Raw genomic sequence first — 17890 nt, 5'->3', positions numbered from 1 at the left:
AAATTTCATCGGGTCAGTCTAGCCATTTATACTTAGCAGACATCTTGGATAAAAGAACCACATACAGATGTGGGCCATATGAAGAATAGCAATATATATTTTCAGGGAAGAACAATGCTAGGTAAATCTAGTCCATCCCCTCACAGACATCATCAAACCCATACCTTACATTATCTAGCATACAAGGACAACCTTTAGAGCCCCCCAAACTGCTTGACTGAAGTTAATCTGAAAGTAATCCATTGTGGGCATTTTAGGTGTCACCAGACCTCTTGGTCATGGCTCAGAGCAGCTACAATGATTTTCTCAAGCGGGTTGTAGCAGTGTGTAAAAATATGCCTGTATACTAGTAACTGAAGTAGCACTGCCCCCCATTTGTTCTGAAATACTTTTTATGTACATCAGAAGAGAGAACTAACTGTGTCTCTGAAGGGAAGATCTAAGTATAGTCATTGACACCCTCCTTTTTGTGTCCAACTTATGTTTCTATTTGTAATGCACCACACCTTACACAAAACACACAATTATGGTTTTCCTTAACCTAAATTGTATCCTCCTGGAATTAAACTAGGCCAGGGCTTCAGTAGAGCGGATTTGCAGACCTCTGGGAGTGAGGTGAGTCAATCCAGCATCATCTTGATACATCAATTAAGATTATGTAGCCTTCAACGTCCACTAAATGAATGCTAAAAAGGAGCCTGGTAAATATAACACAGTGTCAGCCCTTTCTCACAGTCAAAGTAGATTGATGGTAAAGTATGTTTGGCCCATGTCTGCAGTGTCACAGTGGGCAACAATGCCATTCAGAGTAATTTACCTTTGGCATAGACTAAATCAAGCATTCTTTCCATCTTTTTTGTTCTTGTCTTAGAGCCAGGGTTTGGGCATCAGGTTCATTGTTAGAACTTACGTGGGCACTGTTCATAAGTGAATGTAGGGCCAGTTGATCTATTTTTCCCCATCCTCATGCAGGATCGGCATCTAATTTCAGGGGATGAGACAGAGACTACACAGTTAGCTGAACCGAGGACACCAGTAATGCTGAAATTTGAAAGTGGAGAGGTACACATATCTGCCTTGAATTGCACTATGCATATGGAAAGAACAAGGTCAACTTCCTCTATAGAAGTTTAAATAGAATCAGTGTTCCAAATAAGCTTCTCCTTCCAAGCAGTGTCTACCCTCCCTAATATACAACTGGTAGACATAAAAAAAGCACAATTTCTTACAAATTGGTTATAAAGTTTAAAAAGCGTATTCCTAAAATCCTTTTTCCTATCCAAACTCTGCGACAGTAAATAAGAATCACAAAAGTCACAGTTAAATATGGTGTAATTCTGCTACAATCACTTGTATATCAGAAAAAACCCATAAATGCTTTGTTAGATCTGATGGTAGTCCTATGTGTTCATATATTTGCTTTATAGTATGCAGTGTTGACAAAATGCTGAATTCATGTAGGGTAGCGCCTGTCGCATGAATCAAAATACATTAATAACTACCACAACAGTATCTCTCCTCATCTTTCAACGAGCAAAAAACGTTACACACAAATTTAATTTTGATATTGTTTATATAACATTCTAGGAAGCTTCTGGATAGCACTGATGTAACAGGCTTGTAAATTATGGGTGTACAACTGTAAATGTGTGACAGTTAAGCCTTAGGCTTGTTTGGTATATTTCTGTAAACAATTTAGTTAAACGTTTTACAACTTCCCTCTCAATGAGCTGAACTAATGTGACCAGCCTCAAATGTACTCTCACACTGTTGTTGGTCATATTTTAAGACATACCCTAAAAAAACATTGTGGTGTGTGTGTATTTGCACTTAACTTTAACAGGTGAGCAATTACATTTTAAAATGTTTTACATTAAACGAAAAATGTGTATTAATTGAATATAATTGAATAATGACATTGATACCACGCAGAATACCCAATGGGTCTCTTGGTGCTGGTCATCAAGTGCCATCTAGAATAAGTGGGATTTTAGAAATTTCTGCAAGACATTTAGAGGTAACTACTCTTAGAGGCCCATTAGGATGGCGGGCAGAATTTAGTCCGCCCGCCACCCTAGCGGTGCTGGGACTGGCCGCCAGTGGTGCGGCGGTCCCGCACCTGCAATTAGGATGCCACCGTGGTGGTGGTATCCTCCATTCCCAGCATTGTGGCGGACGGTGCTCACAGCACCGCCCGCCACAATGCTGGGAATGTACTGTGTGCATTGTCATGCACAAGGTGACAGGCACCACGTCCATGCAGGAGGTACCATAGGTACCCCCCCTGTGCACCCCCCACTCCCGAACACCCTGGGGGCCCGCAACGGGCCACCAAAGCCAAAACCGCCTGCCTTTCCATGGCGGAGTCTCAGCCATGGAGAGGCAATTCCCCGCCATCATCCTAATATGGATGGCGGTACCTGCAAGGCACCGCCACCATATTCCTGGGCTTTTCCGCCCGGTAGGCAATTAGGCGGATTGCCTACCGGCAGAAAACTGGCGGACGGTCTTCCCGTCCACCGGGGTCCCCCCGCCATCGTAATGTGGGGGGGGGAAAAGTCATGCGGGCGGAGGAGTTTAGCGGGTGGATCGCCACCGCCATATGGGCTGTGGCTATCCGCCCGCTATCATAATGACCCCCTTAGTGTTTAAAGAAGTGAGTTTCAAAAAGATCCCCATAAGCGGAGAGAAATGATACTCCTCGATTTTTTTATTTTTATGCTAGGTATCACCATTTGTAGTCAGTCTTTAAACAGGCCTGGGCATAGTTTGCGTAGTTTCGCTACGCCGGACTCTGTGAATGGAGAAAAAAACTCAGCAGAGTCCGCAAGTGGCAGAGTGCAGTGCGAACTGCCGTTCGAGCTGATCTTCTTGCCGCTCGAGTAGAAATTATACTCGAGTGGCAGCTCACACTCGCCAACTTACTGTTCGTGAGCGGGGAAAAACTCTGCTTCACTACATGGAGCGGAGTTTTCTGCACTCCGCGAGCAATGCGGAGCGCGGAGTGCAAAAAACTCCACAAACTCCAATAACCGCCCAGGCCTATTGCTCCTTGGATGACACTTAGGGAGTTTGATCTCAACATATTTGAGAGCCATCTTATTGAAGCATTTAAACATAATACATCACAGTTTGAACCTGAACCTCCCAAAAACCAGTGCTATTGTCTATGAAATTGAAACACATTATCTCTCATTTAAGCCGCCGATCAGATGTAATGTGGAATACTGAGTCCTTTCAGGACACAGAATATGAATGGCTGGCAGGACAATGTACAGGCTGAGCTGTTTTGGATCTTCAAGGTTTAGCTGCACCTGCTGCCATGCCATGCACATTTAGGAGATCGCAAAGTTTTAATAAGTTCAAAATGTATACATTTGTAGAAATATATAGAGGTAACTGTGCATATTAGGACCCTCGGTGTTCGATTCACATGTAGTTAAAATCTAGATTTTTCTCTTTTTCAACCTAGGGATGAGCCATATGGTCAGTTTAGACTGAACCTCAATTCTAAATAAGGTTAGCTCAGTTTCAGTGTTTTTGAGCTACCCATCATCTTTGATTCGAGCTCCTGCAGCTTTTCACAGAGGATACGAGTCATCTCTTTGTATTGTACCCACTTGATGTACACCCGCACGGCATCTCCGTATGACTGACCTGATACTTCTGATATTTAAAGATTTCAAATAAAGGGCCAAAGTAGAAGATAAAATGGATAACTAGTTGACAACGGACACCCCCGAGGAGCTCCCACAATTAGGGGATACTTGCTGAAAAAGGAACAGAGTCAACAACATTTGCTGCAGTTGAGACTGCATAAAGAGCTTAAGGCATTGCAGAAAACCACGTTCCACCTGAGCTGTGAGGCTCTTTCGCTCAGTAAGAGGAATATCCACCTTACTGAAGTCCAGCACCATCAACTGAGAATCTTAAGGCATCGCCCAAAACCCAACCTGTTGGTTTCCTTCTCTACAGTTTGCAGAGAACGATTCTCTGTGTCCTTCACAGTGCGACCACTTTGTGGACCACAACTGGCGCTGCCTAAAGGACTCCATCCAACACCACACTCTATGGGTTCCCTGGGATTTCTTAATGCAAATTCTCTACTTCCGCATCGAAGAATATAAATTGAAGGTACAGCAATGTATTATTAGGAATGATCAAGTGAAGGTGTAACTTAGATTTTCACAGACTGCACACACCTTTGATGTCGCCGGGATGGTCAGGGACTGTAGATCGATGGCTCCACTCAAATCTATTCAGTGATTTTAATAACGAGGCTGCTATGTTTTACCTCAGGAATGTGCTCTGATTTGCAGGTAATATACAGTAATCACACCTTTTAGGTAGTTTAAACACCATTCTACTAATAAAGCCAAAAATTGTAAAGTCTGTTTTTATTTGGTTTATACATTATGATTTTTGGTGCGGAAATGTGTTTGCATTTTTTTTATTTATATGCCTTTTTAGCCTGAATATACTTATGTAAGGTAAAGAAAGTGCAGCTAGAGATGACAAGCTTTGAATATGGCAAATCCTGAGCACACAGTTATGACTTCACCATATAGCTTGCTAATGTCGCCCATGCAAAAGTTATGCAACTAAAAATGTTATCCATGTTTGCCAAATGCAAACAACAAACTGTACACATAAATCCTATTCACGTTATGTGAATTGACTTCTTAATTTTCTTTTGTTCATATTCCGAATACTGTTACTACAATCCCATCTGCAGAATACATTAGCAATGCAACTGGAAAATGGATAGCTGATCGCATTCTATTTGGTTTCGTAAAATTACATTTGAATTTTATACAGTGACTTAATATTTTGCAGCCTCGAAAACCACGTATTTTAACGCTTCTTTAGCATGTCCTCCTTTACAAAATATGAACAGGAACTTCTAGGCTACCATCACTCACAGTGTAACGGCCCAACCATAAATGTGAAATCCACCCTACCACAAAACACTCAACATCTAATGACAAGGGTGTGCTGGATATTTCCAGTGCCTATGGACGTTACTAGGGGTCGCCAATGGGAGAAGCTTCTTCCCCGGCACGCACTGTACTACTTGTGACACTGCACTTGCAGGCCTTAAGGGTCATGAAGGTAGTGATAGAAAGAGAGGAGCAGCAGGGCTCAATGAGCTATGATCCATTTCTGTTGTTTCCACGCACTGCCCTTATATTAGCCTGTCACCAGGAAGCATGAGTCTGTAAATGGGATAAAGGAGGGCCATAAGGCCAAAAATGAGTGGGCGGCCAAAAGATGTCTGATGTCATTTCTGATACTGCTGGAATTTTGCTGAATCAATGTTCATTAAAGTGTTTGCCTCTTAAGATTGAACAGTTGAGTTATGTGCTCACCAAAAGCTGCCAAGGTCGGATTTCCTGTGTACGTGGGCCTCCATACGCCATAGGTTTAACATAAATAGCCATACAAAGTAACTTTTGTTAATGGTCCATTACCGACTTAGCAACCTTCTGGCTATCAAATTCTGGGCAACTGTATGCAGAGCAAAGAGTCTTTCTTCAGTTTTAAAAGTACCATAAATATGAGTTTTGCTCATTGGTGCTTCCAGCTATAAACCTTTGAATACACCATAATTTTGCCTGCCACTGAGTCTCAGCCTCAGAACCAAGTGTGTGTAGGCAAGAGCGTTGGTGATGGGTATGATGCTACACATGGAATTAGGAAAACCTGTTACCAGACTTTTTCTCCTTCCAATTTGGTTCAGTTCATCATCAAGCATTGCATCTGTGGTGTCACTTAGTTTACAAACAGTAAGATGTACCAAATATATGTAATGTTGCCTTGGTAGTATGACTGTGCCCTTTTCAACATAGATATCGTTTAAGAATTCTAACAAAGCTGAATTACTCTTTAATTCCCTGAGTTAGGAGTTTCTTCTAATTTGTTAATCAGTAAAGTATGCAAACAACTAACAGTATGTAATGAAGGCATTGATGGGATGAAAACAGATATGATCAAACCAGAAAAATGCCCGTTGTAAAGGTCATTCTCCAGTCTAATATACAATATAAGAACTTTATCGATATTGAGATAATCCGCAGAGGATGTATTATTTCTTTAAAAGGAAGACTAATTTATATGGAGGATGATGTGAAAATCAGTCAGTATTTTAGGTTTTAGATCATTTGTATTATCATTTGAAAGTGTAGGAGATACAAAATCAGCCCACCTACATCCACTGGCCGGTGGTGTTTCAGTTAACTGTAGGGCATATATGTATCATAGGAGGGGAGGACTCAAAAGCGATAAAAACAGAAGGGGAAGATAACAAGTCTACTGGGTGTAGAAAGGGGAATGATACCATTAAAGACAGTATTTTAGGAGGCACCTTCAGCAGTATCTTTTTACCATTCTGTTTTTACAAAGAACCTTTTGAAGTTCAGACACTATCTTTTGGTTCACCCATAATCCTTGCATAAGTGCCAACCACAAAGGAGGCATTTTCCAAGGTTCAAGTTCAAGTTTGAAGTTCAAGTTTTTTTATTTATTTGCTTCAGACCTCAACTGAGGTCAACAAATAAGATTACATAATATAAAACAGTTGTATTTATACTTTTAGAAATGCTTTAAGACTCATTATAGGCATACTAAATTAAAGATGGCGAATAAAATACATGAATTTTTGACTGTTAGATTGATAACATTTTAAAACAGCTTTTAAAAATTCTTTAAAGACAAACAAATTATAGCAGACAAATTCATTTAGGGGAGACTTACACAGCGTAATTAAATTTTGAGTTAAGGTGACAATATATCGGGAGCGGATAGGTTTTATAAAAACGTCGCCGAGCCTCGACCAAAGTCAGATTTGGACAGGTTAAAAATACATGGAAGAGGTCTTGTACTCCACCACTACACAAGTCACAAATACCCGAAGTATGTTCAGAGGAGTTCCATCTGGAGGAATAAACTTTTAAAGGGAGAATTCCTAGTCGCAGAAGAAGATGACAGCGCTTTACCCTATGTTTTAACTGAAACTGTAAATAGTGCTCAGGAGTTTTATATACTATATTTTCCGCAATTTTTTTATAATACTTTAATTGGATACAGTGCTCCTTATCTATTACAAAGCTTATTCTCGGCGTACTATGTTTTGAAAAAAGAACTTCAGATGCTCTGGAGACCAAGCCTGTAAACGTTCTACAGTGTATTGTGATGCCTCAGGGGCTACTGTAAGGTTTCTATTGAAGGTTTGAGGTGCCGATTCTTCTCTAAAAGTCTCTAATTTTAATATGTGTCTTAGGATGCCAGGAGCAGCGTGTAAGAGGTTAAAAGCCCACCGTATAATATTGGAAACGGCTCGAGCATATATGCTCTTTAACTCGTTCCGTGCTCATGACGGAACCACGCCATCATGAGCCACGGTTGCCGTGTGCTCATGACGGAGTGGTTCCGTCATGCTGCGCCCGTTGGCGGCCGCGCCGCCCACGCGGCGCTAATTCCCCGCCTGTGCGGGCGATTAGCGCTGTAGGCGGAGTCATGACGGAACCACTCCGTCATGAGCACAGCCCAACCGTGGCTCATGACGGAGTGGCTCCGTCATGAGCACCGCGCCACCGCGCTGCCCCCCCGCACCCCCCAGCGCTGCGGCGGAATTTCCGCCGCAGCGAAGGGGTTAAAGAAAGCTCGAGATGTAAGGCTTGTACGGGGACTGATTTGGTGACGTTAAGCAGTTTCGGTAGGATTATCCCTTCTTTCACTTTTATTGGGTGCCTTGTTTTAATCTGTATGTATTCTAAAGCATAAGATAAAATGGGTGGGATTTTCATACTGTAGACCTCCAGCATGGATTTAAAGTGTCTATTCCCAGTTGAGCAATAAAATCTCTACAATGCCCCCAGCATGGGCGTCTGCCTTTTGCCTGAGGTGCTGTAGTTGGGAAGCATTTTTAAGGTTGTATGAAAAGATTCAACCCAAATAAACATATTCTTTCACTATCTCAATCGATTTACCTCCTATTGTCCAGGTGAAAGGCGGAAATTTCCTTAATCCTCTAAAAGGTAAAAAAAAAATCTTAGAGATGTTAGGGACCAAGAAGTTTTCTTTTGCGTATCTATTCAGTTTCATTACATTTCTTTGTAGGCCTATTGGGGTTTGATCGGAAATAACAATGTCATCTGCGTACATTAGGCTATGGATATCATTTGTGCTAGTTTTGTGGAAAATTATTAGTTTGAGAAAAATACCCCGGTAGGTCGCTTATGTAAATTGAAAATAGCAAGGGGGCGAGGAGGCATCCTTGTTTCAGACCATTCATCATGGGAATTGGACTAGTTAGGCCCCTTTCTCCTCCATTTGAACTCTACACCTTGTTGCTATATGCAAAGAAATGATTACTGTAAGGAGATCATGGGGAATACCTAAGCTCTCTAGCTTTTTCCATAACTTTGGCCTATCCATGCTATCTAAAGCAGTTGAAAAGTCAATAAAAGCGCAATAAACTAATCGAGATTTTAGCACTACGTACTTATCAAGGACAGTCTGGAGGATAGCAATATTGTCCATAACTGAATGTTTTGGGCGAAAGCCAGCCTGTGCAGTAGGAATCAAATCATTCGAGAATGCCCAGTCTTTTAGGTGGTCCAATACACATGCTGCAAAGATCTTTCCAGTGGCGTTTAGAAGGGCAATTTGTCTATAGTTAATTGGATTTGATCTAGAGCCTTTTTTTTTAAAGGGGGACCACGATGCTTCCTCGCCAAGATGTTGGCATTTTTCCAGTGTCAAGACAGTATTGAAAATGAGGGGTTACAAATTTGCTCCAGTCTTCAGGGTTTGATTGGAGGACTTTGAACGGGATGTTATCTGGACCCATTGATGCAGATGATCTGGCAGACTTAATAAAAGTAGCAATCTGCGTAGATGTCCTGATCTAATCGGCCCTTTCGACCGGAGCACTGGCCGGGTAAGGCTTGGTTTTGATTGTTAGATTATATAATTTTAGAATGTGTTTTTCCCATTCGGATGATGGAACTGGCAATGCTTGGGTTGACTTTTTTACCCCATTTGTGTTTTCCAAGGTGAGATGTTGAGATTAAGCTTGACAGTGGTTGTGAGGAACACTGGTTAGTATTATGATCAAGGAGGAGAGTCCATATGTATAAACAAGTAGAGCAAACTATCAAAATGATGCTGCATTGTACGTTTTCAGAAAGAGAATTACTCTTCCTGAAATGTTCACAAAACAGCAACACCAAACTGAATGAATGAATAATATTTTAAAACCATATACAATCTATGAAACTGTCATAACAAGGTAGATAAAAGGGTAAATACTAACATCCAACCCAAATTTGAAAATGTTTTAAAATCATAAAAAATCATTCTCTTTGGTCAAATTATCCCTGTATTTAAAAATGTTATTGTCTGTCCCATTTGTTTTGGCGAAGTACCCCTGAAACAAAACAAAATTGCCTCACTATTGTTCTTAACCCTTCCGTTTAAAAAAATTGTTTGAGGAGATTCTTACAAATGTTCAATAATTTGGGACATAAACAAATAATGTGATCCAATGAGTTTCTCTCTGAGTTGTGAAGACTGCATGTGCTATTTATTCATGATGGGTTTCTCCATCGTGCATCAAACTGATAAAAAAGTAAATAGAGGAGTCTGAAGTGTAAGAAAGATATGCTTGCCTTTGTGTTCAAGCTGAATTCTAAGTATGGTTGCCTTAGGATTGTAAAGGATTCCAGAGTGTATTTGGAGGTTTTCTATTGCGACACCCTGTCAATGTCTAAGAGGCACCTGAATGTTTTCTTTTCCTGTTTTAGCAGTAACATACGAGTGACTTTGTTCATTTTGTTCACTTCATTTATACAGTCAGCAGATTATACTTTCCAAAATATCTTTAACACAAAGTTCTGCCACCAGCAATTGGATGAGAGATCTCCTTTGATTTTTACTCCTAGCTGTCCCTAGTGTTTTTTGCGGATGGGCCATTCTTTCCTGGTTGATCCATCTGTGCTGTGTGGTGTTTGTTATTGATTCAAGTAATGAGCTTTTCTCTCCAGTGTTATTTTCCATTTCAAGTAAAGCCGGCTCTTTCAGTTGCACAATTTTTTTCATATTTTGTGTGCTTTCTAGATCTGTGATATGATTATTCAACAGAATTGAAGGATTTTTGCTGTTTTACCCTTTTTTCTCTCTTTAGGTTGCTATCAAAATTTAAATACATTCTCTGTCCGGTGGTCTGTGCAGTTCAAGTTATTTCTGCTTCTTGGTTTGGTGCTTCTATGCAGTTTGCAAAGTCTTTTTATGTTTTGTTTGCGTATGTATGCTTGAAAGGCATCCAGCTGCTGTTCTGCCTTCAGGCGTTTGTCCTGCATCTCATCCGCAGTTTACAGACTCTCACCTTCCTAAGCCAGAATTTAGTTGCTATACCTATTTGTGTTCTTGCTGCTAGTACCCTTGGTCAGCCTCCTGGATTATGCAGCACCTTCTTCATCCAGCGTTTTGGGCTTTCTTCAGAGATTGTTGGAGTTTATGGTGGGAATTGGGCCCATGTTACATGCTCCCTTGTTCTCGGCTTTGTGGCTAGATCTACAGTGCCCCCCTCCAGTAGTGTCTTCAGTTTGTGTGTGTAGGAAGGTAGGGTCCTTCTGCATGGTAATCCCCACTTTTTGCCTGGTACTAAGCAGTATTTTCCATGCTCATGCTCTAATTTTCACTTTGCACAGTTTATAACTTACCCGTACCTTGACACCGCACCCACGCCCCGGTCCAACTCGGCAAGTGCCATTGAGCGGAGGGCGTTCTCGGGAGGTGACATTAAGGGCGGGACACTTCCGGCAGTGGTTAGCTGCATTGTAAGCCAGATCCAGCTTTTCTTGCTACACTGCTATTTAAACTGATGACCGGGCGCACGCGCAGCGGACGTGCAGCCGGCGCGCCGCCGGCGTGATGAAGGCACGCCAAGGGTAAGTCCGTCTGCGCCCATCCACGCCTGGACCAGGACCAGGGCTACCCCCCCTGGCCTCATCTCATCAGCCCTGGCTAGCAAGAGAATATACTACTCAAGTACTCAATTGAAAAACTACCGCCCGGCATTCAATGCACACGCCGCCTAGTATATGGTACTAAGGTACCCAGGGCATAGGTACAACTTGGACTGAAGCATGCATTATGCCACCCATGGGAGACCATTCAAACTATCTCTACAGGCCTGCCATTGCAGACTATGTAATTTGGTGCTTGCGCCACTTTCTTAAGATATAGGTTTACTATATCTAAGGGTCACTGCAATTAAAACCTATAAGTCACCCCTATAGCAGGCCATTGCAATCCTGAAGGCAGGGTGCTTGGTTCTAAGTGAGAGGGTGCCCCTGCATGAGCAGGACACTCCTGTAGCCTACAGAGTTCATTCTCCCCGGTTGTCAGTGAAGCAGCCATATACTATATAGAGGGGCACCAAGTATTTACGCGATGACCATCTCGAATACAGCTGCAACAAATCCTATCATGTTTGGTATCAAACATGTTGTAATTATACCTCCAGTATGATTCCAAGCACTGGAAGAGCCCTTCCTTAGGCTCTCAGTGTTCCCAGTACCAGCCTTATAGACCTGGACAGCACAAAATGGTTCCTGCCAACCAGGGACACATTTCTGCCCTTCTGCTGCTAAGCCAAGCTCGAGCAGAGAAAGGTGGAACAATAGGCATCCTGTCACAGGGAGGTGTGACCACCTCCCATACAGGATTTAGTGTATTGGGACCGGGTGGGTGGGCTTCCCAGTGCCTGAAAGTGTGCATGAGGGGAACACTTGGTGTCCCTGTGCATAGTCCTGTTTAAGTCAGTTATGGGAAACGTTGGCTCCCGCTCTGGCACAAAACTGGACAAAGGACATGGGAGTAACCTCCCCCCTGTCCAGACCCTCCCCTGGGAGGGTTGCCTGAATCTTCCCAACCCTTTCCCTAGGGTATTTAAGGGCTTACCTGGGTGTAGGTTCCTAGATTCGTCGTGGGATAAGATTCAGAACAGACACCACTGCACTTCTACCGTCTGGGCACTCTGGACTTCGCTGGACTTTGTTTGGGCCTGACTTCATCTCCCTTCCAGTCTGCTGCATCATCTGTGCCCTGCCCACCTACCATTCTGAAACCCATCTCTGATCTCATAGCTCCCAGCCTCTCTAACATCTGTAACGCGATGTTTGAAACTGGCATCTATTCTCGGATTTGGAAAAGAGCCATCATCAAACCTTTGCTAAAAAAACACAATCTGGACCCCACCGACACTAAGAATTATAGACCCATAGCTAGCCTTCCATTCCCAGCAAAAATCTTCGAAAAGGTCATGAATTCCCAACTATCCAAATACATCGAAGACCACAATCTCCTGGCTGACACGCAATTCGGTTTCCGCAAGGGCCATGGAACCGAAACAGCGCTTATTAATGCATCAGATGAGATTAGGATGATACTGGATCAGGGGGGTGCCGCTGTTCTCATACTGTTGGACCTCTCAGCAGCATTCGACACGGTCGACCATGCTACTCTGATCAACCGTGTCTCAAACATAGGTATAAGACATACAGCCAGAGCCCTCCTTACCTCCTTCTTCACCAATCGTACCCAATCAGTGAGTCTTGGCACTTTCAACTTTCCACAATTTTCCCTCCCGTGCGGCGTACCACAAGGATCCTCACTGAGTCCGACACTATTCAATATCTATGTGTCAGACTTGGCAGGAGTTATCAAAGCACACAGGATGGGTCATTCGTCTTACACTGATGACACACAATTGGTGCTTGTGGTGCATAATGATGGAGGGTTAGTAGCAGCCAACTTCCAGGAAGGCATGCTGGCCATCAGCACATGGATGGCCAATAATTGCCTAAAACTTAACTCGGAGACAAGAGAGGTAATGATTTTTGGCTTACTGTTGCCAGGCTGGTCCCCCTCCTGGTGGCCGTCCTCATTGGGGCCCCCTACACTTCCGGTATCTAAGGTCAGAAACGTAGGCGTCATATTTGACGACAAGCTGTCTTTCGTCCCCCATGTTAACACTGTAGTCTCATCCTCATTCCATAAACGTAGAATGTTAAAAAAGGTTTTACCTTTTTTGCCACTCAATGCTGGAAAGACCCTAGTATGCACCTTAGTCATGTCGACCATTGACTACTGCAATGGTCTCTTCATAAACGCTCAGAGCAAAATCCTCAATAAATTACAACTTGTTCAGAATTCAGCGACCAGAATCTTATCAGGAACTCCCAAATACAAATCCATCTCACATATACTCCGACAGTATCACTGGCTCCCGATAAAAAAACACATTAAGTTCAAGGCCCTTTGCATTGCATATAAAGCTTCGCGTGACTCCGGACCTTTGTTCTTGAAGGAGGCCCTGGGTGCCTACATCCCTAATAGGGCTTTACGGTCATCCACAGCAAATTTTCTAAGGGTTCCCCGCACAAAGACACCCTCTTGGGGTGACAAACGATTTACTGTCGGCACGGCCAAGCTGTGGAATTCTCTTCCAATCCACATCAAAGCTAGCCCGACCCTACTCGCCTTCAGAAAAATGCCAAAAACATGGCTATTTAGCCAATAGTCTATAATCTCTGTTTCCTGCTCGCTGTCCTTAGCGCCGAGACACCCACGGGTATTTGCGCGCTTTATAAATTGTACAAATAAATAAATAAATATTTTGATTACTCTTACTGGGATCCTACTAATCAGGACCCTAGTCTATCTGCTTTCTCCCTAAATTGTTGTGTTGAGTACTTAGGTACACTCCAGATTGGATACTGGGGCACCCTTATCAGTCCCTAGTATATGGTACTAAGGTACACAGGGCATAGGTACATCTTGGACTGAGGCATGCATTATGCCACCCATGGGAGACCATTCAAACTATCTCTACAGGCCTGCCATTGCAGACTATGTAATTTGGTGCTTGCACCACTTACTTAAGATATAGGTTTACTATATCTAAGGGTCACTGCAATTAAAACCTATAAGTCACCCCTATAGCAGGCCTTTGCAATCCTGAAGGCAGGGTGCTTGGTTCTAAGTGAGAGGGTGTCCCTGCATGAGCAGGACACACCTGTAGCCTACAGAGTTCATTCTCCCCGGTTGTCAGTGAAGCAGCCATATACTATATAGAGGGGCACCGAGTAATTACGCGATGACCATCTCGAAAACAGCTGCAACGAATCCTATCATGTTTGGTATCAAACATGTTGTAATCATACCTCCAGTATGATTCCAAGCACTGGAAGAGCCCTTCGTTAGGCTCTCAGTGTTCCCAGTACCAGCCTTATAGACCCGGACAGCACAAAATGGTTCCTGCCAACCAGGGGCACATTTCTGCCCTTCTGCTGCTAAGCCAAGCTCGAGCAGAGAAAGGTGGAACAATAGGCATCCTGTCACAGGGAAGTGTGACCACCTCCCATACAGGATTTAGTGTATTGGGACCGGGTGGGTGGGCTTCCCAGTGCCTGAAAGTGTGCATGAGTGGCACACTTGGTGTCCCTGTGCATACTCCTGTTTAAGTCAGTTATGGGAGCCGTTGGCTCCGCTCTGGCACGAAACTGGACAAAGGACATGGGAGTAACCTCCCCCCTGCCCAGACCCTCCCCTGGGAGGGTCGCCTGAATCTTCCCAACCCTTTCCCTAGGGTATTTAAGGGCTTACCTGGGTGTAGGTTCCTAGATTCGTCGTGGGATAAGATTCAGAACAGACACCACTGCACTTCTACCATCTGGGCACTCTGGACTTCGCTGGACTTTGTTTGGGCCTGACTTCATCTCCCTTCCAGTCTGCTGCATCATCTCTGCCTGTGCATCATACAGGAACTCTCCAAGGCCTGTGAAGCCTCAAAGACACCTTAAGTAATCTCCCTTTGAGTGGAGGAGTCACTCCCCTGAATTTGCAGACACCAAAACTAAGTTGACCAATCTGCAGATCCTGAGCTCCTTCGGACTACGTGAGCTCTGCAACACAGGTGGTGGTTTTCCATAGCTCCCAAGGCCTGCCCTCTCACCAAGTTTGCAAGAATATCTTCGGGCTCCAAGTAGCCCCAACCTCGAGCACCTCCAGTGACCAGAATCTTCAATCACACCGCATCATGTGCATTGTGGCCTGCATCTTTTGGTGAGCTGCTTGAGGTCCTCTTTCAACTCCAGTGCCTCTGGCCTGTGGGTCCACTTGAGGGTCACACTTGTTTCTTTTAGAATCCCCTGATTGCTTTGGGCCTGCCCTCACTCCCATGCCTTTGGTGAGTCCCCTGGACCTTGCTGGTGCCGACGTTGCTCCTTCTTTGATGCCTGTGTGGCTTACCTTTGCCAAGGCTTGTTGGTGCCGACACCTCAGCACCTGACATCCTTCGTGGGACAGCTCGTGCACAGCTCCTGTTCCTCCTCAGCAGCACCTGGTCCTCACAGTTGCAGAGTCAAGGTCATCGTCATCCATCCTGCAACACCCAACATCAGAGGGCATTCTTCTTCTAAGTCTCCTGGTCACCCCTGAGTGACATAGACTCTGTCCCCTCTGCTTGCAGGTACCTCTCATCAAGAACCCATCCTTGGATTCCACCGGGCACTTTCTCCTTCCCCAGCGGCACTTTCCTGAAGTCCTCCTTTGGGTCCGACAGAGGTTTCCGAAAGCACTTCACACGTATGCACCTGGCTGACCTGGTGTAGGTAAAGTGGGTACTAGGGTATCCACGGGTGGGGTGGCTCTCCAACCTTCTGTCTTCCACTGGGTTTCTTCAGGGTCTACTGGGATGGGTCCTTAATCTTTCAAAATCCAACCATGACTTGCACATAAAGTTGTACGGAGCACGTGGTCATGCTTCCACACTGCACACGCTCTCCGTGGGGTCCCTATCTACTCTCCTTGGGTGGTTCCTTGGAGTCCCAGCACTTCTATGTCCTCTCGACACTGTCTTGACTCGAGTCGTGGTTCTTATACCACTTTTAGTATATGGATCCCCCCCGCAAGCCCCCCCCCCCCAGGCCACAGTGTATTTCATGCTATTTACTGTGTTTCTTTGCTAAAGTATTGTGTGCATCTCCGTGTTGGAGTTATGGGAATGTACTAGAAAGTATTATATAATAAATACATATTTTTATAAACACTTGGTGTGGTTCTTTTTCACTTAATCTATACTATAAGATTGCGTTCTGGTAAAACAAGCTGCTTTACACTCCTTCTGGACTAAGCCTGAAGGCTGCTCTCCACAGCTACCACTTAGAGAGCTTTCCAAGATTGTCTAAGATCTCTTAAATCACCATAAGGGTTGTCTGGACTGGTCCAAGGTGCTCACTTACATAAGTGGACATCATATACCAGGCCAGCTTCTCACTGTGTGGTAGCAATTGCAGAGAATCTATTATGTCATCTATGTGAATATACTGTTGTAGTTTAAGCACCACTGGCTCTAGAGGAACATGATGGGATATATTTTTTAATTTGCTGATTTTTATGTCTTTGATATTAGTTGCCATCTCATCGATTAATGATGTGTTAAGATCCATTTTAAAAGAGTAATTTTTCAGAGTCCCAGATATTCTTGCTAATGTGTTCGTTATAGCACTCATAGCAATGAGTACTGGATAAGTAGGTGGAAAATCTTCCTCAGCATCTAAATCTGTCTGGATAGAAGACTCTGATTTGAGCTTTGCATGTACCATGGCCAGATTCGGTACTGGAGAGGAGCTTAGAAGTTGTTGCTCAATGAAACTCTTGGACCTCACTTGTTGTTGAGGGCATTGCGTTAATAAGTTCAGTTTGCTAAATAGAGAAGTGTCATCCATTGAATTACCTATACTTGACTGATTGCTCTTGGCAGTGCCAGATTCCAAGACTTGCTCTGACTTTTATGGTCTACCATGGACTTGGAGATCGAATCTAGAACTGATTGGTCCAGGAGACTGTCGGCTGTTGGACAGTTTATCTGCATAGCAACCTCTAATAATTTCCTTGACTAATGCACCTATTCTAATAAAGCATTGGTTGCTGCACTTGCAGCTTCTGTGTTATCCACGCCTACAACTAGTGTGCCTGAAGCCTGTGAACATACGCCTGGGAAGCAATATGTAATAAAGCAAAATGTAATAGTTTGTGACTTATTTTTAACTGCCCCTTGCTTTGTAACTATTGTGGCTTTATGTGTCTCAGATCATTTACTCTTGTGGCGGGGATAGGTGATTTCCCATTTCTTGAGCTATGAGTAGACCTTTGTGCTCTTGTTTTCATCTTGTACTATATTGGAGAAATCAATTGCCTCTGTCCATCCTTGGCTTACCCAAGTAGCATATCTTGGCTGCCCCTCTTTTGTTTACGGGCAAGGTGCACTTAGCCTAACACAGGTCAGGCAGTTTTTGCTAAGTACCAGATTAATTAATGCTTGTGCCGCTATGACGAGATCCATAGGCTCATACGTGGTACTGAATTGAGCCCTGATATTCAATGCAGCTTTTTGCCTCCTCTGTCCTCTCCCATTTGCAGTATCTACCTTCGCCAACAGCTTGGGGTTGTGATAGTTATGGGCAGGCACGAGCACGACTCTGATGGGGTGTACTAGTTCTTCTGGCGGAATGAATTAGCTTTTTTGGAGATTTCTCTCTTAGCTATACTTGACTATGTGCTTTGTCATATGGCATATGGGTCTGATGAACAAGTTACTTACCTTCAGTAACGCTTTTTGTGGTGGATACAGTATCTACCTGTGGATTCCTCACCTTTTGAATTACCCCCTGCGCCAGCATTTCACATCGACGAGGATGTCATAATAGCACGGCTCTGCTCACGACTCCGTATGACGTCATCAGAGCCATAAGAAGACCTCGTCGGCGTGATGTCAGTTCCACCCATTTTTACCGTGCCCTCGAAGCAAACGGGCAGTCCG

At 43.8% G+C, this 17890-nt stretch overlaps 1 protein-coding gene across 1 annotated transcript in view; it reads right to left on the bottom strand.

The window, feature by feature from the left end:
* The window catches only part of STAP1 (signal transducing adaptor family member 1), a 414195-nt gene that overhangs the window by 72411 nt on the left and 323894 nt on the right, over nucleotides 1–17890 (bottom strand). The gene's annotated exons all lie outside the window — the stretch shown is intronic.

Source organism: Triturus cristatus, chromosome 2_1, assembly GCF_964204655.1.
Source record: "Triturus cristatus chromosome 2_1, aTriCri1.1, whole genome shotgun sequence".
Lineage (NCBI taxonomy): Eukaryota > Metazoa > Chordata > Amphibia > Caudata > Salamandridae > Triturus > Triturus cristatus.
The sequence above is the reverse complement of the archived record's forward strand: the minus strand, read 5'-3'. Positions and strand labels throughout refer to the sequence as shown.